Source organism: Mauremys mutica, chromosome 2 (assembly GCF_020497125.1).
Source record: "Mauremys mutica isolate MM-2020 ecotype Southern chromosome 2, ASM2049712v1, whole genome shotgun sequence".
Taxonomy (NCBI): domain Eukaryota; kingdom Metazoa; phylum Chordata; order Testudines; family Geoemydidae; genus Mauremys; species Mauremys mutica.
In genome coordinates this window covers 131377771-131400808 of record NC_059073.1, presented here as the reverse complement: position 1 = coordinate 131400808, position 23038 = coordinate 131377771, and the positions used below count along the sequence as shown (strand labels likewise).

At 50.4% G+C, this 23038-nt stretch overlaps 1 protein-coding gene across 1 annotated transcript in view; it reads right to left on the bottom strand.

Annotated features, from left to right (window-relative positions):
* SFRP1 (secreted frizzled related protein 1) overlaps window positions 1-23038 on the bottom strand; it is a 43341-nt gene that overhangs the window by 2958 nt on the left and 17345 nt on the right. The gene's annotated exons all lie outside the window — the stretch shown is intronic.

Genomic DNA, 23038 nt, shown 5'->3' with positions numbered 1-23038 from the left:
TTTGGGCTCTCTGCTTTCCTGAGCTAATGACAACCTGAATAAAAAATTAATGTTCCTTCTCCGCGACCATGCAGAGGAATTTAGTTTACATGGGAGAAAATGATGAAAATGTGTTGTACATTAAAGTATCCTTTCAGTGCCATTTGGCTCTGCCTCTTCTGTTTTTGGGGGAAAGCACATGTGGCCAAAAATTACTAACATGCTTCCATCGTTTGGGGTTTACTTTAGGGCTGCAGAGAAACAGGCTTGGATAGTTGGTTAATTGTCTTGTGCCCCTTTCCTTTTGCATCTTAAATGTATCTGCAGAAGCAGACATGGTGGCAGCCTTCGGTTCTAGCAGGGAGGAAAGCCCCCCTCCAACATCTCCCTATGGGAGTCTGCCCTGTGGAGCCCCCCTGCTGCTGCACGGTACACGTTGAGTTCTGGAAAGCAGCTTTGTGGACCATTCCAGACACAAAGGGAGGGAGGAGATGGTGATGACAATACTGAAAAGGCAGCGGAATCTGTCTATTACCATCATGCTCCTAGCCACTGCATTGGCAGCGAGAATAATGGTATTTATCCACTTGTGTGCCAGAAATATCCAGCCCACTTGCCAAGGGCCCTGCTGTGTGATACTATTACCATACATGAGAGTAATGGAGCTGAAAACCTCAGTTACATTTTCATTCCATTTGTTTTCTGGATTCAGGATATTTAAGGAGCTAAAGAAATTGACCCAGATCAATTTTCAATGGGTCTGGAAAATACAGTAACAGTTTTTAGTCCACTCTACGCTCTGAGACACAAATTGGGCTGCGATCTCCTTCATTATGAATCCCAGTTTCTTTAGCAGTTCAGAATTTTAACTCCATACGAAGCACTGCAGATGTCTAGGCAGGATGAAGAGTCCAGGAAACGTGTATAATCCTAGAGATACTGAATATGCAGGGACTCTTTGGAAATGTCCTGTTTGCAAACTGACTTAGTTATGTCATTGGTAGTTTACATTCTTGTTGCTAACGCCCTTGGAAAGAACACTGCCCATCAGTTCGTGGGGGTTTGTTCTGCTCCAGGCATCACAATGTAATGGAACCCCCCTGCCTGGGAAGTGTCCTGTTCCCAACAGCTCTGACCTCTTCATTGTTCAATGTAACTAATGTTTATGGGACAGTGATCCATTCTTGGGGGTGACATGTAACCTGCTCAGACAAACCATAAATCCAGGGCTTGGCTAAGACACTCTAAAATCCCTCACCCGTGTACAGCGATGTCTCCCATGTTCAGAACTGGGAGCCGAAAACAGGGAGATAAGAGGAACAAAAAGGTGGCTGACCAGGGACAAGAATTTCAGTTTAGCAGACTCTGCTGTTCACAGCAAAGACATTCTGGTCATTTATTCTGATAGCAACACACAGAACTTGTAGTACTGTCATGTTCAAATACCATCCAGCCTATCAAATCAGATGCTCTTCCTAAGTTATAGCCTCAATGGATATATGTGGGAAAAAATGGCATAAAAGCAGCATTCCCTCTCTCCCCTCTGCTGGTGACCTGGATTCTCGCAATTTCCTGGGACGTCTCAGGGTAGATCATTTAATGTCGGATGTATTTGCTGGTTGTCAGCTGCCTGAGCACTAAGGGCACATTCTGAAAACAGTGGGGCCTGGCCAACACCACTGCTTTTTGCATGAGCATTGTGAAGGCAATTAGGAATCCTTAGCCTAATGGCTTGATTCATCCCAAGCTGTCTGATGCTGCTGACTGATGCTGCAGGGTTAGCACTGGGTATTTAAGGCAGGGCCACTTGTATTGTGGTTTTAATAAAAAGAAATGCTGTGGCAGCGGAGACCATTGTGCGAATCGTCATTGGGGAGCCCTGTCCTGGCACACACTGATCCCATCCCAATAAACACCTTCACTCCCAGCAACAGGAAAGAAGAGGAGAAGAAGGGTTTAAATAAAGTCAGTCATCAGGACTGATTGATTCTTGGCTCCAGGGTCTAACTGCGCTGCCAACACAAACAGCTTCCTTCCCTTGGAACCCCAGCCCTCCAGCTCCCCCAGCATTAAACCAAACTCAGCTTGAGATGGTCTTGACAACCTAATGCCAGATGGAGTCTAGGAGATTGGGGCTGGAGGAGCTGAAATTGACTCCAGTCCCCAGGAAGTTCTTGCTCACACTGCCTCGGTTTTCAGCCACCTCATGCAGGCAGGTACCGACCCCTGAGAGAGCTCAGCACAAAGGGCTATTTATAGCACTACAGCATGTGCAGCCCTTCCCAACCCAGGAGCTGGGCTGCCTGCATCTCGCCTGCAAAGAGAGCATGAATGAACTGGCTGGAGGGGGCTCTTCCAGCCCGAGCTCTGCATCTGGGCAAATTGCACTAACTTGCAGACACCCCATCAGTGCTGCCAACTCTCATGATTTTGTCATGAGTCTCGTGATAATTATTGTTTTCCTTAAAGCCCCAGCTCCTGGAATCAAGTGGATCTGTAACGATTTCAGCCTTCATTCTTAAAGAAACAGCTAGTTTCTAGCCCTCAAGGCTGTGCAGAAAGCTTCAAACTGTGTCCCCAGTGCACCCTAAAGGCTCCAAAAGCAGAAGGCAATGACAAAGAACCTCAAATCTATTATTTTTACAAAACCTCATTATTTTTGGCAAGCCCGGTCCACGATTTTTGAACATTTGGGGTTGGCAATACTGCCCCACCACTGACCAAGCATGATCTACATTTTCAAAGTGTCTGGGGAGAGCTCCTGCTCCCCTCCCCTCCCACCAGTGACTCAGCACAGGTACCTGAGTTTTACCAGTCCAGTCTGGGAAGGGCTGTGTCCTGTATTAGTGCAGTGAGACTGAAAACAGCAGTGGCACTGAGCTACCAGAGTGGGGTCATGGCAGGTCACTTGGCAGGAAGAGAGCAGAGACCAGCAGAAGGCTCAGGACCCAGTGAGAAATGCTCCCATCTCTCTGCCACATCACAGCAAGCCAAATGGAGGCAGCTCTCTGCAGTGAGGGACAATGGCCCTGCCCAGCATTTCTCCGGGAGAAGGCAGCAGGCTGCCCACCGAGGATTTCCAGGGCAGCCTGGTGTTAGCTCTCATTTAGGAATCAAACCCAAAATGGGCAGGCGGTGCCATGCAGTGGAGTGGCTTGAATTCACATGGAAATGCGCACAAGCCCCTCTCTGTACAGAGGGCCCTGCAGGGCTCGCTGCACGTTACAACCCCCCAGTTGCTACAGCAGAACCCCATCATGATCAGGCCAGCGCTGACCCATTAACAGCTACATTTCTGAACCCCCCTTTGCCAGTCACAATGGGCCTGGTTTCCAGAGGTGCACAGAGCACCCCCACATCCAGCTGACGCGTGGGAGCTGCAAGCACTTTAACAGTGGCACGGCACTACAGAACAGAAGTCTTATTGTTTCTGTTATCATGTGTTATTTGCATTGCAGCAGTGCCGATAGCCCCAGCTAAGATCCGGGCTCCGCTATGCTGGGCGCTGAGCTCGGACTGTGGAGGCCTGAACAACCGTGCGCACCAAAGTGCTGCGCTGTAAGGTCCCCGTGTGGACACTGCAGGCCTGACCAAAAGGCTCCTAGTGTAGTCTGCACGAGTGCAAACTAGGAACCTGTTAGTTCAGGCCCGCAGCATCCCCATGGGGAAGTTACGGAGCAGCGCTTTGGTGCTCTCTGCTATTCACGTCCATGTAGTCTGACCTGTGGGGCAGTGTGGACACAGCCTTGCTAAGAGACTGTCCCTCCATCTCACTAGACAAGCCAGACAAAGGGAGTATCCGCATTTTACAGATGGGGAACTGAGGCACAGAGAGGCCAAGTGACGTGCCCAAATCATTAGCAGAACTGGGACCTGAACCATGGGCACTGATGCCCAGTCAGTGCAGTAACCACAAGACTGTCCTTCTGCTGTTGCTTGTAGGATTGTATCAATATACACACACCGCCAGTCCAAGCTCTTCGACTCCACCCTCCCCCTTACCTGAATCTCAATTATGTCCCCTCACTTACTTGACCGTTCATGGCTGAGATGGCCTCAAAACGCTTTGGTTAAATAATGTCACACTGTGCAGGAATACACATGACAGGCCCCATGTGCCGCATTCTGCCAGACAGGCAAAGTTACTGCACAAGAGCTGCCTCAGAAACTGGAGAGGAAAAATCTCTGGTGCAGCGATAAACTCTTGGGCAGAGAGAATTATTCTTCATCCCTCACTACCAATCCTCTGAAGTCTTTAACCCAATGTCTCTCTGAAAGACAGCTCTCCCCGAAGCTATAGGTTTGGGTGAAGTTCTCTGGTCTGTGTTACACAGAAGGCCAGACTAGATGATCAGAATGGCCCCTTCTGGTTTTTAAATCTACAACTCCAGCAATTTTCACTCCTCTGGCTGCTCACAGACTGAGGGAGGGTTTTGTTATTTTGTTGTCTTTGATGGTCAGTCTGAACAGTGTCTTCTGGCTCCCCTATCTAAGGTATTTCTACAGTGCCTGTAGTGGAAGAGGTGGAGGATTGTATTTCGCAGTCCCTTCCTTCATGGGGGCTGTTTGAGGTGGGACGGACACACCAGAGCTGACCAGACCCCTCTCCAAACCAGCATGACAGCAGAGCAGCGGGTCTGGTACAGTTCGGATAGCCATAGTGCCATTGGGTACGCGAGATTAAGAGGGGTAGGGGTGGGAGTGATCACGCCAGTATTATTAATGCAAGTCACCATAAAGGGTGTTTCTGCAGACTCTCCCCACCATCTTCCAAGCACTGCTCCATAAAGCCGGCTGCACTCACTTCACATGCCCTCAGACATGCGTGACTCAGCCTGCGAGGCTGGCCATTAGCCCTTCTCACCGAGAAAGGCGGAAAGGATGTTAGCGAATGGAATTCCGGTTTAATGTTTCATTTCCTTTTCAGCTGAGCATGAAACTGGTTTTTAAACCAGATAAGCAGCGCGCGAACACACACTGTTCCACACATGAACTCTCACATCAGCTGAGATTTAGTCAATGAGGAGCTGTTAACTTCCAGTAGTGACAGAACGTGCAGTAATTACCAGTCCCTCCCCACTGGCTGCCCCGAACGGAGCCATCCTTCAGTGCTGTCTGACAGCTGAGCAAACCGCATCCACCACCATCCCCAGCAACAAACTCAGAGCTACAGGGAGTCATTGGGATTAGTGCCCAGAACACAGCAAAGCTTCTGCCGTGTCCCAGGAGAGATGGGTACAAGAAAAGGCCCTTTGCTTGTGCTGCTGCAGCAGTAGAAGCCAGCTTCCTTCAGGACAACACACAAGCCAGTGAAGGCTACTTAAGATCAGGCCATTATGTCAGCTCTTGTATGCAACATCATACCGCTGCCGAGACACTACGTGAGCTGCAATATGAGAACGTAAGACTAGCCACACTGGGTCAGACCTATGATCCATCTAGCCGGGTATCCTGTCTGCCAACAGTGGCCAGTGCCAGATGAGACACGTAGATAGAGATGTTTGCAGAGTTGTTGTAGCCATGTTGGTCCCAGGATATTAGAGATACAAGGTGGGTGAGGTAATATCTTTTATTGGACCAACCTCTGAGAGACAAGCTTTCGAGCTTTCATACACCTGCACTGACCTGAAGAAGAGCTCTGAGTAAGCTCGACAGCTTGCCTCTCCCACCAACAGAAGCTGGTCCAATAAAAGATATTACCTCACCCACCTTGTCTCACATAGATAGACAACTCAGTGATATGACATGGGGGTCACTGCTCTGTGTGCAGCATCCCCCGTGCTGTTTAGGAGACACAGACAGAGCTTTCTTGGGGGCTGGCCCAAGACTGTGGAATGAACGCCCCAGTAACTAAGGGCCATCCCAAACCTCGCCACCTTCCAATCCCAGTGCAAGGTGCATTTCTCTGACCTGTCTTCTCCAGCAGAAACATAGAGCAACACAAATGTGTGTGTGTGAGTGTATCTATCTATCATCCATCTAAAATAAATTCCAAAGCAAGACACTCCCTTGCACACAAACACGTGACAGATGTTAGGCACATTGCTTAATGAACAACTGGAAGGCACTCAGATACTATGGTGATGAGTCCGATATAAGAACAGAGTGGAGTTTAGTGTGTTCCTTTCTTTCCAGGCTTGTTTACACTATAAACTCAACCTCAACCTGACCACAACCGTTCCCAAGCATGGATGCTGCTTTCTCATGACTGAACTGGTCCAGGCCCTCTCTAGGTCTCCAGGACCAGTCCAGTCGAGATCATGTGTCCCCCTGCACCAGCACTAGTGAGCACACGGCTCCTCGCCTCAGCCTCTCTCCCAGAACGCACACACCCTGAGCGTCATTGCTTCCAGATGTTACTTATGTGGATCTGAAAATCCAAATACAATTTTTAAAAGTAGTGTCTGCTGAGAGGACTTGTCAATCAACTGTGCGACTGCCCCAGGAAGAGCGTGTGGGGCTTGACGATGAGATGCAGTCCCAGAATGGAATCTCCTCTGTAGCATGTCCTGTTTGGAATACCAGAGCCGCAATCACTTTCCCAGAATAGTAACGCAAGACCTGATGGGGCCAGTGAGAGTCACACAGGGACCAGCTGGATGTCATTATTATTATTCATTGCTCATATTAGAGTGGCCCCCAACCCAGGCTGGCACCCCACGGTGCTAGGCAAGAAGCACTCACTGCCCCAAAGAGTTGACAGACTATGTGAACAAGGCAGCAGCTAGTAAGCATTCTCCCAGGATTTGATGCACTGAGACGTCCCACAGGAACTCAGTGGCAGGCCCAGAATTGAAGCCAGGTCACTGGAGGCCCAATCCAGAGCCCTGACCCCAAGACCAGTCATCCTCTCTAGTTTGCTGGGTAATTTCCTACAAGCCATCTGCTCTGTGCGGCATTCCAGTGATAAAACCTACTCCATGCTTTGGCCACAACACAGCAAGATACTTACGCGTGTGCTTAACTTTAAGCATCTGAGTAGTGTCACTGAAGGCCCTGGAACTCTTCCCACAGCAAAATTGGGGTTATCAGTACGGCCATACATGGCCAGACCAATGGTCCCTCTAGCCCAGTATCCTGCCTGCTGACAGAGGCCCACACCAGGTGCGCCAGAGGGAATGAACAGGACAGACAATCATGGAGTGATCCATGCCCTGTTGCCCAGTGCCGTGCTGAAGTGGAGTATTGGGGACAGGAGTGGTGATGGTCCTGTTTGGGTTAGGATTTCATTTCATACCAGATGCCGTTATGAAACACACCATTCCTGTGAGCGCTGCGGTTGAGGCCGCTTACTGGTGAGTAACGAAAGTTTACTATTGTGAGCACAAGTTTCCAACCACCCACTTCAAAGCCTCTTCCCAGAATGCCCGAAAGTTCAAGCTTTATTCATGCTGAGAATCATCTGGGGGGGAAACGACACCAGATTATAGGAAATATTTTTAATCTCAGACCTCAACATATTTCAACCATATTGTTTTTACAACAACAAATTCTAACCCAGGGTGTCAACTCTCAGGCTGCACCAGGGCTCACGCCGATACAATCCTCACCAGCCGTTCCCCAGCTTAGGGTCTGGGCAACAGCCGGCTCAACAGACCAAGCACAACAGTGTAACCAGCCGGGGTGGCAATGTGACATCCAGCCCCACACAGGGTATGTCTACCCTGCATTTTGGAGTGAGTGGGAACAAGCCGCTGCCCTGGCTGACAGACTCAGGCTAGCAGGACTCACGCTAGCACTCTAAAATAGCTGCCTTAACAGCGCTCTGAAGTTAGGCCTCAGGCAGGAGCTTGGGCTCTGAAGCCGAGGGAGTGGGGTGGGTTCACAGCCCAAGTGTGTGCATGGAGCTGATTTTCCCCCAGCATCCCTGCCTCAAGACACTGCACCATGGCAGGAGAGCAGAGTCCCACAGACCCCTCCCGGGGGGCTGCTGTCTGAGATGGCTCCAGTCACAATGCTCAGAGCCTCCCTTCCAGAGGGCAGCTGGGAACCGGGAGCCCCCCAACACCCTATGGATGGGTGAAACCAAAGTTCAGTCCAATTTTATGCCTGAAGTAAGGACATTCGCACCAGCAACTACCTCCACTTGGTTAGGCTGGCACAGTGCAGATGGGCTGCAGCAGGCCAGCACCAGACTGTTAGGGGACTGATCTGCCTTCGTGCAGACCCTGCTTTTCCCAGTGCAGCATGTCCACATTAGTGGTTTGCACTGGGCCACATTTCCCAGCCAGGCGGGTCCTTTGTCCTGCTCCAGCTTCCCCCATGGGCTCCTTGCCCTGCCTTGGTATCCCCATCTGGGCCCCTCACCCTGCCCCGGAATCCCCAGCTGGGCCCCTCGCCCTGCCCCGGAATCCCCAGCTGGGCCCCTCGCCCTGCCCCGGCATCCCCAGCTGGGCCCCTCGCCCTCTTGTGCATCCAACTTTGCTTTCTACTTTGCCCTTTTGTTTTTTGTCTCACTTCCTGGAGCACAAAGAGCACATTTGAGAGGGACAAGCCAATGGCTCTAGGAGCCCAGCCCTGACACCACCATGAATCTGGGTCTCCAGGAGCAGTATTCCTCTGCTAAGACAACATGCAGCCCGGTTAGACTGAAGCCAGGAATTTGGCCTTGACTACAAAGGGCCTGTATCAGATTGTAGCATAGTTCTGCTATCGCTAATGCAGATAGAGCAGTAAGCACTGAAGATATAAAAGTGTCCTTTCTGATTTCCGCTCACATGAAACAGGATCTATGAAAATGTTTGTTCACTCAGAATGAAATTAGTCTTGGCAGCGACAGCTCCAGAAAGAGCAAAGGCCCCCAGAAGTTGGTAGGGCTCCAGTCTGGGAGAGTGCAAGACGTTTTTCATCGCTCCTGCAATTCTTTTGCAATAGTCTTCAAGGCTCAGGCTGTCAAACCCCATCTCCCAAATGGGGAAGGAGGAAACTCAGTCTCTCCAGCAGACAAGATGCTTTGCCTTGGTGCTTCCTGAGAGCCGAGATAAACCTGGCCTCACATTCCCACAGCTCCAGACCTGCCAAATTCCCTTCCCCAGGAAATTCTCTGGAAGGCTGTAGTGACTTCTTCAGTGCTTGCAAGCACCATGTTGTAAGAAGTGTGGCTGTGCCCAGATGTCCTCTGGGGGGTGGGATGTCTGGTCTGCTTATGTCAGACTCAGCCTGTGCTGGCGAGCGGGCTGACGACCCATTCCCATGCACACCCCTCTGGCTATCTGTTGGTGGTACTTATGTGGCTCCCATGGCCATGTGATTGGAGCACCTCATCACACCCCTGTGAGCAGGGAAGGCCGTGCCATACTCAGGGTCTGGCCCCTGACACCCCTTCAGCTGGGATCATCTAGCTTGCTCTTTGTTTCACAGCACTCAGCAGTGCCCAGGGTGCACCACAGGACAGACGCAGAAGGCACCGTTTCTGCTCAGAGGAGCTGCCAGTCCTTGGTAGAGAGGCCTGTGATTTGTGAGCAAAAGGTTCTGGGTTCTGCTGCTCCATTCCCTTCTCTGGATGAGCACTGACGGCAGAGGGGACGTGAGGTCGACTGGGAAGGGCAGGATTTAAGGAACATTTTCCTCCTCCCCGAACTACACTGTGTCTTCTGCTTTGTCCCCAGTTCTTTACCTCTTGCCAAAGGAACTGGTCTGGCCAGGCCCCACTAGAAACCCCTGATAGTCTGGTGATCTTACCCTGTTTGCAGTTCTGTGCAGCACCAGCAGCTTCGGTAGGATCCAGCTGCCTTGTCTCTTACCAAGGGACACCTTTCACAGCTCTTCTTCCACCTGGCTACCCAGGCTGAACCCCAACGCTGACACTATGAATCTCGTGCTCCTTCTACCCTCGGGAGGAGGCTGGAGAGTAAGAGCACTGGAGTCTATTCATCTCCCTAAGCCAATCCACTACAATAGCTATGATAGGTTATAGACTAAACTGCGCTCCTCTCTAGAGTCAGGATGTGGGTTGGCGAGGAGCCAGGCAAACGCTCCGTACTGGGCATGGTAGGGAAGGTCACAAACCAGGTGCCTCCATCAGACCCTCACCACAGTGCGGGTGAACTGCCTGAATGGGCAGCCTGTTCCAAGAGCACAGGAGAAGGCAGTGAAACAAGAGTCCCCCAACCTCCCAGGCTTTAGCTGCGATGAACCAGGCCTGGTGCAAGAGCCAGGCACCTTTGGAACCACAGCCCTGCTCTTGACACACTCCCCATTCCACTGGCGTGGAGCAGGTTTTATAGCGCTCCTGGTCGTCTGCCCTGCCCAATCCACACCCCCTGCCTGCAGAGGAAGCTAACCCTGGTCTGCCGGGGTCAGTAGAGCTGGCCTGTACACCTAGTGTTGCCTCCTAAATGGGACAGAGAATTGCTATGCCAGGAGCAGGAGTGAGGGGCCTGGGCCGACCCAGCTCCGAAGGCAGGATCAGAGGGGAGGCAGCGACATCTACCTCTGAGCTGGGAGGGGTGAGTCCCAGCTTATGTAGACGTACTTGCGCTAGCTCTGCTGGGGCTAGTGCTAAAAAACAGCAGTGTGGCTGGAGCACCATGGGTGGCAGCTTGGGCTAGCGGCCTCAGGACAGTCCCGCGGGGACCCCTGGGCCCATAGCCCCAGCTGCTGCCGGTGCTGCCCCAGCGACACTGCTATTGTTCCTGAGCTAGCCTGAACAGAGCTAGCATGGGTAAGTCTACATGCTGGGAATCACACCACCCCGCCCAAATACAGACATACCTTGTGTGTAGCAAATCTCCCGTTATACACAGCATTCCTCTCTGCACCCAGACACTCCTCCCATCACTGTGGGATTAAGGCCAAGTGGGACAGGTGACAGGATTCGCGGGGGATGAGGGAAGTCTCTCAAAGACTGCTCCCATACTGCCGCCCTTGTGCTATCAATGGTCACCATCTCACTCCCTCTTGGCTGGGGGACAGGCAACAGAGAGACAGGAGCAATGAGCAACCTGCTATGGCAAAAGACCCAAACCTCCATCAAGATATTACTCAGGACACAAGCAGAGAGAGATCCCTTCCCTCCCCTTTGCAGGATGCATGCAGAATTTCTTTGTAAGGATTAGCACAAAAAACACTCCATCGCTAGAATATCTCAGTAAGGTCCCTCTGAGATAGGTGTTGTGCAGTAAGGGAGCTCAGCTGTGGCTGGCTCTTCCATCTGCAGTTATAATCAGATTCTCTATTTATTCACCTCAGAGCAGCTACAGCCAATTGAACTCCTTGTGGTTCAAGAAGTAGGAGTCAACGTGAACATGCTGGTTGTGTACAGTAACCTCCCGCACAGAAAGCCCACAGCCGCTGTGACTAGCTATGCTGCTCCTGCTTATTCACTGAAGTCTGGCGAAATAGCCCCACATTCTTGTCATTCCCAGCCTCTCCTGTATGGTTCTCACACTCCAGAACCTGTCCTGGCCCTGACACTTGGGTTCCACAAATAATTCTTAGTGGAACTGCTCAAAAATTTTCAATGAAAATTTCAAAATTTTAAAACAAAAACTGGGAAATCATTGATGCCATTTTCCCAGTTTTTCACCCTTATAGAGCTGATGAAAATTCCAAGTACGAAACCAAACCAGGAGAATCTCACGTTTTCCTTTTTTATTTTTGGTCCCAGCTTTAATTCTCTGGATGCTCTGGCTGAGCCTGCTGACGCAATGTGACAAATGGCCCTTCCCATCCCCGGGCTGGCTCCGTTGGTTATGAACATTCAAACTTTGTCAGCTCCAGCAAGGCTAACTCATGTGACCTGTGACAAAACCGGCAGCGTGGGCACAGGCGAGTGACCTTGTCATCCCTCCCCAACACACGCCTCTGAATATAACACAGAGAAGGCTGAAGGGAAACTCAGAGACAAAGTAATGTTCCCCTGTGCACCCCCCACTTGGACTGGACTGAAAGCCATTGGGTTGCTGTAATAACAACCAACTGGGGTATAAAGGAACTGTAGTGCTGGGAAGCTCTGGGTCCTAGGTAACACGGGGCTTAGCAGCTGGGGAAGGCAGGTAACTACCCTTGGTCTAATGCTGACAGCATGGCAAGTGCCCAGGTGAAAAGGGAGATTTGCTAACCACCGGTACGTCCTGCTAAAGCCAAGTCTACGCTAGCTATGTCACAAAAGACGTAGCATCAGCTCCCAGCCACAAGCCACGAATCTACAGAAGAGCCAAGTGTACCATGGCTTACTGTGACCTTGCACCTAAACTATTAGCCCTGTGGCATTACATGCATCTGCAGTCCCTGCCGTTGTCCAGAATGCGGAGTCAGGCACTGGGGAAAACCCGCCTCCATCTGCTGCAGTTTCCCGGCACGTGCAGGCAGGGCCCCACTCCAGCACCACTGGGGGGTGGGGGAAAAGAGAGAACGGAAAAATTCGGCTTTTCCTTCAGCCTAACTGTTCCTTCCTTTAAAAACCACTCAAAGCAAGGAAACCTGCCAGGAGACACATTAGGACTGTAAGAGAAGAAGGCTGCAGGCAAGGAGCTGTCAGTCAAGGGGGGAAATAAATAGAGTGTATTGATTTTACTCCAGTCGCCAGTGCAATCAGAGCCGCGGGTTCAGCAGGATCCCCTCCCACCCCAGAGAAAGGGCAAGAACAATAAATAAAATCACCAAGAGAAACAGATCCAGGAATGAATCCCAGGAGGCTCCAGGATCGGCCTGGCCCGAGTGAGGAGTGAGAAGCGAAGTCTGGTCACGTGCAGAGGAGCGAGATTCCTGGGAGGAGTTGTGGGAGGCCCAGGAGGGCATCCCTGCATTCCAGCCTCCATTTGTCAGTGCCTTCTGCATGGCAGAGGCACGCTGAAACCTAACCCAAAAGTCTCTGACACGACCATTCCTGGAGCTGGTCTGTAGCACAAGCAGAGAGTAAATAATCTAATGCGAGTATCTGCTGCCTTCCAGCTCACGGCATCCCCAAGCACTTTACAAACATGACAGGCATGGTAACCCTGCGCTGACCAGGTCCAACCCGCACCAGTCGTTTGGCCCACCACTGACAAGCAGCCAGGCCCAGGGTGGGATATGGCAGCAGGCTTACACGACCCACGAGGTTAGCAAGGGAAGGGAAGAGCCCTCTCTCCCGGACCCACAGCAGGCGCTGAAGGGAGGCTGCTGGCATGCAGGAACTGTAGCTGTGACTCCAGAGGCTAACACACCTGCTCCTGTGAAGGGTCCTGGATGGGCTCTCACGCCCAAAGCTCGGCGTTTTACCCACTGGGGGTGAGAAGCACTGAAGGGGGAAGTTGACTTTATTGTTAGATTTTATCTCCCAGCTGAGGCAATGACCTGCAGTGCTGAGCCCTTTCAGGCTGGGACCAGCCCCAGGGAGATTTCCATCTACTGGTAGCTCTAAGCAGTTTGTGACAGTCCCAGTGTATAAAATGATTGAGCTCCAGGCTGGTCTCACCATCCCCCAGAACAGGGGTGGCTCTAGGAATTCCGCCGCCCCAAGCAGGGCGGCCGGTCGCCGGTCCCGCGGCTCCGGGGGACCTCTTGCAGACATGCCTGCGGAGGGTGCGCTGGTCCCGCGGCTCCAGTGGACCTCCCGCAGGCATGACTGCGGAAGGTCCGCCGGAGCCGCCTGCCGCCCTGCCGGCAAAATGCCGCCCCAAGCGCGTGCTTGGCGCGCTGGGGTCTGGAGCTGGCCCTGCCCCAGAATGAGGAGAGCTGCAGGGTCCTGGTGGAGTAGGAAGAGCAGGAATGGCTGGGTGATAACGATGCCCAGACCCTGGCCAGGCAGTGGAAATAAGACCTGAGATGCTCTCGGTTTGTGCCTTCAGCACCAGAGTGCGCTGTTTAGTCAGTGGTGTTGACAGAAGACACATCTCATTTTATGAGTCTTTCTTTTCCCCCGCTTTGAGCCTGGGACCCGTTCTGCTGGGACACCCACTCAGCTCACAGTGCGGTGCAAATCAGTGCTCCGTCTCTGACTCCCCTGCTGCCACTGCCTGTACCCAGAGTGCTCTCAGATCCTGCCTGCCACGCAACGTCCCCCTCCTCACACACATCCCTCCTCAGAACCCACCGCTGCCTACCCACCCCATCCAGGAACGGCCCCACTCTGCTGACCTTGTGCTGAGCACGCTGCAAACACAGAGACAGTCCCTCTCCTGGAGAGCTGACAGCCTAATAAAAGCAGAGCTTAGAACTATCAGAGCCTAAAGCTCCAGGAAAGAAGTCCCAGCTGTTGGCAGGAGCTGAAAAATGACAGTTGTGACAGGAGAGAGAGAATGGATTTTAAGGGAGACCCTTTGATTACCAAGACTGGTTGAAGAAGCATCCCAATGCTCCCATCTTGTCTCCTTCCGAAAACCCTGAAGGATCACCCTGGAAGCACATTTCGGGGCTCTCCGCAGATTCCCTCTCCAGGAAGGGCTTTGTGAAGGAGACGAAAGGCGGTTTCTGGATGTTACTGGTATAACACAAATAAAAGCCATTGCTAATCTCCAGGCATCCAGCTGCCTTGAAGGGATGATCCCTCATGGCCCCTGTGGCAATGCAAACCTCAAGGTCTCATTACTTCGCTCCAGTCAATCGAGGTCTCCATTACCGAGGGTCAGAGCCCCGCTCCTTCCGCATGTGAGGGGGACACCGATCATGACGGCAGAGAGCGGCAGTCCTAGTCGCAGCGAGAACAGGTCTGCACAGCCCATCCACTGGCGAACCATGGCCAAGGCCACGTCGGTACCTCAAGGAAGCTGGTGCTCTAGAACTATTGCATGAAGCCCAAACCTCTGCAACACACCAGGACTGATGTTACTCCTGGCTCATGGCAGGAGACATTTCCCCACTGATCCTCCGACATTCTGAACAGCCCCGTAGTGAATTTTCCAGGCGCTCACAGAATATCAGGGCTTGAGCAATGCTGTACCAAGTACTTGGGAGTTCAGGGTACTGCAACACACGCTCTGCCCCTTCCTGCAGAGCTGTGTCTCCTCCAGGGAGAACATCCGTGTGCACTACAGCATTTCCTCTGCTTCAGAGAGAGATGTGCGCTCAGGACAGGAACCAAGAGTTCCTGCTGGGTTCTAGTCCCAGCTGTGTCACAGATGCTCTGCTGGTGACCTGCTCTGCCTCAGTTTCCCCCTCTACAGAATGGAGCTGTGAGCATGATTGCAAAGAAACGCTCCATGTCACCATCTCATCTCACCATTGATTTAAAAGCTGATCTGCTGCATGGAAGTCAGTGGGCTTGGCACAGAAGCAACCTGAAGGCACCATGTGTCCTTGGGACTCAGAAAGCCTCTGCTTTGATGGGAACTGTGCCTTGCCTGGCTTTGCCAATCGACAGTCTAGGGGCAAAACTACTGCTCTGGCTTTAAAACTCCCACCTCCCTTTCTCTGAAGGTCTCTGCTCACTGCCCCAGCCCCTCCAGGCCCCTCTTATCCGTGCAGGTCTCTGAGACCTGATTCAAAAACACTGAGCCATAATGCTCCTTGGCTACTGGCACAAAGTGAAAGCCAAAGCAGAGGGTCTGAGAGGCCTGTATCAGAGTGAGGCTTTCTCTAAAGCTGCACAAAGAAACGTCTTTAACACTGGAAAGTGCATTCTCCAGCCTTGTTCCTAGCCAGTAAGCAATCCTACGAACGTCACCCCCACGTGGGCGAGTGAACCTGCGCTAGATGTTACACATGGACCTCAGAGATCCCACACAGAGGGTTCACCCCACGGCAGATACAGCAGTACCAGCCCCAGCTCTGCCAACTGCCTTCCAAAAGCACAGGCCTCAGACCAAGCGCAACGCTTGAGCCATGAACATCTAACCGCAGCTGCACCTACGTGAGGTCTGTGTGTGTGGAAGTGTCATCCCAACACACCCCAGTTACACCTGGGCTGCCTGGCTTGCTCCCCCACTGCTCACGAAGAGGGGAATGAATCACAAAGAAGCATCTGTTACAGTCTGGGACCCAGGAGCTTGTCAGAAGTGACTGGGAATCATGGAAGAGCAGCCTGGATCAGAGACTCACCCAGCCCCTGCTAGGCGTGAACTATTCCCCCTCTTCCAACCTCACTCCCCTCAGACAGCTCTGGAGTGGACATCAGCTTGGTCCCTGGCTCTCCGTCTCTGCTCCCCTTCAGAGACGTCAGTCAATAACAAGGTCCCACTCCCCTTCCCACAATGGAAGAGTGAGGACAGCACCATCCCAACCACAAGTATCTGTAACACATCAGCATTCACACGACACCTGTTCCCAGCACTGGCGTTCCTTTGCAGGCACAGACTGTAACATTACTAGCTGTTCCCAAAGACAGAACACTCCAGTGCCATGCCATCATCCCACTGAACTGCCACCGTGTGGAGGTTACAGCCGCCCCTTTGTCCTTAACACGATTGCTGTGGTTAGGACCATGTGCCCTTAGCAGGTGGTCTGGGGGAAAGCGTCCGACAAGGTGCAGTGCCTGCTGCTGAGGCAAGGGTGCGCTGGGGCACGGATCGATGTGCCACTTTGAACAATCTCAACCTTGAAGGTGTTTGTTAAAGCTGGGTGCAGCTGTACAACTGAGATGTTATCCTTGTACAGCGACATCGTGAGCTGCCTGCGGCATGGCAGGGCACTGAGTCGTTCACTGGTACCAGGTTTGTCACAATGGGGTCTTGATCCCTGATATGGGTCTTTAGATGCTACCATAAGAATAACAATAATAATCATAGGTGTTAAGGAAACAAAGTCTCACGTGTATTACAAGGGCTGGAAGAATTATTCAAAGCCCCATCTCTTCCCAACAGCTTTGATGTTATGAAGGGTGATGGCCCATGAGAAAGGGTGTTAGGAAAAGCAGCTCCTCTAGCCTCAACTTAGCTGTGCATGGTCCTGCCTTTGATCTTGGGATTCCCAACAGGTGCTGGGCTTTGCAGCCAGGTGTTACAGACAGGCTGAGTTACACAAATGTTCTCCTTTATCTTCCCCCTCCTATGAATCATGCCAGGCCCTATCTTTCAGAACTCCTTCCAGGCTCGCCTCCTAGACACAACTCTCCTCTTCGGAGAGTTGTAAAGTATTTTGCCAGTTATTTTGCCATTATAAGAAGGTGAGGAGGGGAGAGCTGTTCTGGCAGAGTGTTTGCCATCGTAGCTGGAAATGTGTTAGCATCACTTTCACGTCACCCAGCTGATGTGGAAACCTCACCCACCATCAGCCATCTGGTTACACGGGGAAATGCTTCCTATTCATAACAAGGAACAAAATCACATTTTGCAGTGAAGCTATTCCATTCATTGGGTTCATCAGGGATCCTAAGGTTGTGTGAAAATAGACCCCAAAGTGCCAACAGAAAGCTCTCTGGGCAGCCCCCAGGAAAGTGCAGGGGGCTGTGACACCATCAGACATCAGAAGCGTAGCAAGGTCTGTCTGCACCAGAACTCAGAGGAGAAGCCTCCAAGGAACCATCGGCTCTACAGGAAGTGCTGCTTCCCTGTGAGTCAGTGCTGGTGCTAAGGGGCTGCTGGAGAAATGCATGAAATGCAACACTGACTCCTCACCACTTGTGCTCATAAAAGATCCCCCTAGCACTTTTCCCATGCCTCAGCGTGTGAACCCCAATGTCCTGACTCCCTAACATTCCTCCTGTGGTTTCAAATGGATACAGAATTCTTCACTCCATTTCCTAATTAGCTGCATACTGTTGTTGCGTGCTGTTAAACTGCTGCTGCCTTCCACCCCAGACATGATTGCATTTCAGCAGTGGGTGAGACAATGCTGAAGCCTAGTCTGTAAATTGCCATTGGGATGCAGGCAAAGCTTTAGAAGTGTAAACTAGGATTACAAGAATGAATGGGAAAAGGCTGTAGAGAGCAGAGAGGTGTGGTGGACCCAGTGACAGCTGCCCTTTATAGCAAGCTTTAGTTTAAACATTTATTGTATGTGTCTGGCTTTGACAGAGAATCTGTAACCTGCCAGTTACCAGTGTTTACCTTGGTGGAAATTCACGAGAAATCTCAATCTGAACATCTTAAGAGTTTATTTTAGTGCCAGATAAACAGTTCTGCTTGATAAATCACCCATGTGACAGTATCCCTCAAAGACTAAACAAAGATCTCAAGCACAATCCAGAGCCCTTTGAGGAACTTTCCAAAAGCTAATGCATCCTTAATTGGTTGCTCTTAACAGGTTGGAGCAGCCGCCCAGGGCAGGATCTGAAATGTGCTGACACTCCTCCTGTCACCTTCCTCTCTGTTAAAGCCACAGGTAAGATTTACTGTTTCTAAATGGTGCTACTTGCCAAGGGAGCTGAAGGTGTTAGCTAAATACCAGGAACATCTGTGGGGAGAGAGGAAATGAACTTACACAGTTCCAGGGATGGAGAGGGCAAGAATGAAGAACATCAGAGCCATTCACTGAAATACGTCTGTTAGTCTATAAGGTGCCACAAGACTCTTTGCTGCTTTTACATTCACTGAAAAAATGACTTGTCCTCCAAAGTCTTTCTTGTAGGTGAACGGGAGAGACCTCTCTAACCAGCTAAGCAGATGCCTTACCTATGGTTGGGCTAAAAAGAAAGGGCTGGAGAGATGGAGAAAGCCATTGCAGATAGATGTGATGGTGCGATTGGGGCTCAAGGCACTTCTGAATGTTCCCTGCTTTCCCTCTAGCCTTCATCCTCTGGAGGGGAACTGGTAACAGTCTCATGTGATGTTTGAAACTGTGCAGCTAAGGCAGGACCAGCAAGATGCTAGGACATCTTCTCCTGGTGCCATGGGAAGTACTGAAGCCAATTGCCTCGGTGCAAATCAGAATCCTGCCTCTGAGTCACCTTCACTTGCCTGGCAAGTCTTTAGTGACACCAAAAAGACTTTTGTCAAAGTATAAAGCGGTAACTCAGGTCCCTGCACAAAGACTGGCTGGGTGGTCTGCTAGCCCATGACCCACCACTGCAAGCTCCCTTGTTGTTACAAGTAAATGACATAGACAAAAGACATTTGTTGGTCAAAACAAGGACAAGCCGTGGAAGTGAATGGCAGGATGGATAAAGGTGACTGATCAATTAGCTTCACCTGCTGACCCTCTTTCAGCAAGGGTGGCCAGAGTGGAGCCAGAGGTCCGATGCCCAGACCTCCCTGCCACATGAACAAGAGAGCAAGACACGAAAGGTTCACATTCCCTCCCGCTATAGCATGAAGTCATGGCAGGTGTTCACAGAATTCCATCCTGCCCCCTTCCCCCCCCCCCCCCCCAGTATAAATGGAACACGCTGCCCACTGGCACATTTGCAGGTACCCTGAATTAACTAAGTAGTTAATACATCAGGCTATAGTGTCTCTTATTCCCACCCTCCTTACTGGGCAGATGTGGAAGCAGCATTATTAACCCTCCTCAGGACTTCCACTTAACGGAGAGAGGAAAACACAGCAGCAGGAGCTGGAACGCTAACTACAGCTGCATGAACCGTGAGTCTGTCCCCAAAAGAACAACAGTGAAAATGGACATGGTCACGAAGGGATATCAAAGACCTGGCCACCTTCCCATTGTCACTGAGATTCACCAGCTGCCAGGCAGGACCAGGAAACTCATCCACAACTGACACCAGCCATGTGCTGATCAGCTTATTGGAGACTTTTCTAGACTTGGGAGAGCATTTTGTTTTCAAACAGAAACAGTTTCTGGGAGTCTGGGACAACCAGGGGAAAGAGGCATTGGGAAAAGAGAGGAGTGGGTTGAACTTCAGACCCGCAACAGCTTCACCACTTGTTTAAAAAATACAGATACACCTCAGAGTCATGCTGGTTTGGGAAACAAAGACTGACTTCCAGGTGATTTGGAATGGCTGAAAGAACTGTCCAACCCAGGTTTGGGAGAGAAAAATCCATCAATGACAACATGGGAAAACACACTAGTATCTAGTGCCAGATGGATACATTCTTGCCATTATGATGTAAGAGTTCCTGTGTGATGTCATTGCTAAAACAACTTTCTTTCAACCAGTACACGCCAACCCTATTCCTCTTTCTTGTACCTGGGACTAACAAAGAAGATAAAAGTATACTGCAGTATGTTTGGTGTTGTCATGATGTTTGTTTTATTCATTTAAATATCTTGCTCATTGCACTGGTTTAATTTTGCATTTTTCTTGAAAAATTAATAAAAAACATTATTTTTTAAAAATGGCCAGACATGGCACATGTATTTCCATAATAGTCCAGTCTATGAAAAGTTCAGGCCAAATAAAATGAGTCCCAGAGTCTATATTATCCTGCAGCCACACACACTGCAGTGGGTTTACAGATCTGCTTATTGAACTCCAAATGGTCTGGGGCCCTGAGAACACCAAGAATTCAAGATCTGTCAAATCACAGTAAAACTTCAGGATCTTACAGTGATCTGAAGATGCTGTAACTCTGGTTCTGATAATATGAATTTTTAGAATTATATTTCAATTGATGTGCATATGCAGCCATTGCCAATGGACTCTAGGTAGATTTTAGCAGTGCTGGCACATACCACTAACCCCAGGTTTCTAGATCTACATTGTTTCAGGGGGACTCCCCCCACTCTCCACTCTCAAGTGATTTATATACCTTATACCCCAGAATAATATCTGAGTAGAGCCAATAGGAATAATCCTGAGAGCTGCTGGTTGGGGCATGAGCCCTCTGGCAGCATCTAAGGGTCTGTCTACACTGCGGTTAGACCCCCGTGGCTGGGCGGGCTCATGGGGCTCTGGCTAAAGGACTGTTTAACTGCGGGTTGCAGCCTGAGCTTTGGGACCCTCCCACCTTGCAGGGTCCTAGAGCCTATTCTAAGTTTAACCCAACTGCTTCATCTCCCCACAAACATTATGAGACCTGAGGGGAGGTAGCTACATGGGCAGCCTGGCCCAGGGAACTGTCTCCAAAGGAGTATTTCCGCCCCATAGATTCTGTTGCAACAGAGTTTCTCAATAATCAAACTGCCATATGGGTTAGTTAATGTCCTGGGCTGCTCCACTAAGGGCCTGAATACTTCTGGTTTGGCCATCCTGGTGTGTTGTGTAACCATCCCAGCATTTGGGAAGAATATTCAGAACAAGACACTGATGACAAGCATGTGGTTAAATGTTTATTTCCCTTCCCAGTGTTTGCCCATAATGGCTCATTCCTCACATTCCAGCCACTGTGGATGTAACGTGCATTCCGGGGACAATTGTTCTGAGTCTGCCAGCCTGACTTCGGGGAACAGCTCTTCCTCCCAGGTTTATTTATTTTTGCTCTGAGCGAAGTGGGTTTGTAGATGCTACACTTTCCCTTTAAGTGCACCAGCTCTGGTGCTCAGGCAGTGCTTGTAGGTGTTCCCTGCACTCAACCATAAAGTGCAGGTTGGCGTTCTGGGTTTATTAGCAGTTGCTTGGAAGTTTCTTTGCTGACTCACTACCCATGGGGCTCAGCAGGCATGGACACCTCCTCTCTCCTGGCAAAGCCATAGCTAGGTCTAACAAAATATCACGGGATTTGCTTTGTTCACAAGCGAAGTCTCCCCCTTTCCAAACACACACTAAGCGAGAGCAAAGACTGGGGTGTGCAATGTAGTGCTGGCTCCAATTGCTGCAGTCACCACAGTGGCTGAGCTGCAAACTCCAGAAGAGTTGCAAAGTCCAATGCAAAGAGCGGGCACAGTCAGCATAGGAAATATGACAAGGGAGACGTCTAACAGCAAAGAAAAGCCTCTGTTTATAGACAGAGCAAACCAGACAGCAGGCAGCAAGTGCCGCTGTCTGAGATCAAGCCTAGCAATGAGGAGAAGCTGCATCCGAGACACGATGGGAGAAGGATGTGACACACCTCAGGGAAAGCTCTATCACCATGTAATGCTAGCGAGGCCAAAAGGGAATTGCTAAACAGTGGGAGAAGATAGAGGGAGTCGACAATCCAGTGCAGAGACATGATCTGATGGAAAACAGGAATGACATAAAATTATAGATGCTGGTGTTTAGCTGCAAATGATCATGATTTCTAGGAACACAGAAATCTCCAGACAAGATCAGACCAGAGCCCCATCTAGCCTGGTGTCCTGTCCCTGGCAGTAGCTGGTACCAGCTGCTCCAAAGCGAGGTGCAAGAACCCTGCAGTGTGGGACTGATGGGCTAACCTGCCCGCAGGAAGTTTCCTCCCGACCCCCAATAGCTAGAGGATGGTGCCTGTCCTACAGCAGAAGAGTTTGTATCCCTTCCCAAAATTTGTTCAATATTTACTACAACAGCTCTAGATATTAGTTTCACCTGTATGAATGTAAATCCCTTTTTGAATGCTGTTAAACTCTTGGCCTCAATAATATTTTGTAGCAGCGAGTTCCACCAGATAACTGTGAGTGTGAAAAAATATTTCCTCTGATCAGTTTGGAATTAGCCTCCTTTCCATTTCCTGGTTCCTGTGCTTTGGGACAAGAGACAATCCCCAGCAGCCTTCTCTGTCCCATTATTTATTTTGAATACCTTAACCATGTCCTCCCTTATTCATCTCTCGGCCCTGCTTTGAGCAGGGGATTGTACTAGATACCTCCTGAGGTCCCTTCCCACCCTGACATTCTCTAATTCAGGAGACTGAGAGGAGATCTGTGCAACAGGGCAGAACTCAGACTGCTTTCTCTCACCTGAACAAGCATTTCTAAAGACAGCAGGCTTGCAGGCTGGCTGCCATATTGAATTCAAACTCTGCTTTGGCTTCCACATCTGTTACTTGATCCAAACTGAAGCATATGCATTCCTGGGAAGCGATTACATAGGTTTTCCTGTCTATGTTTTTCCCTGTTGGAAAAAATCTGCCTTGAACTTGGGACATTTGGCCAATCAAATCTGTGGAGAGTCAAGCATTCATTGCCAGCAGAAAGGGTAATGAGGCCTGCATGCTGAGCAGGTTTGGGATTGCATAGCACACTTTTGGCACAAGGCACGTTCAAGTGCTAATCCCTGAGGAATGCACACCTTGTTCAAAAGGCCTTTAAGAACCTTCCAGGAAAGTTACATTTACCAGCAAGGATGTCAAAAACAGTTAATGCTGGTTTGATCTGAAAAAAACTAATATTTTTCCTTACAATATTTTTCATTAAGTTCTGTTTAGCTATGATTGTCTGCCTCACATACTAAGCCACCAGCTCT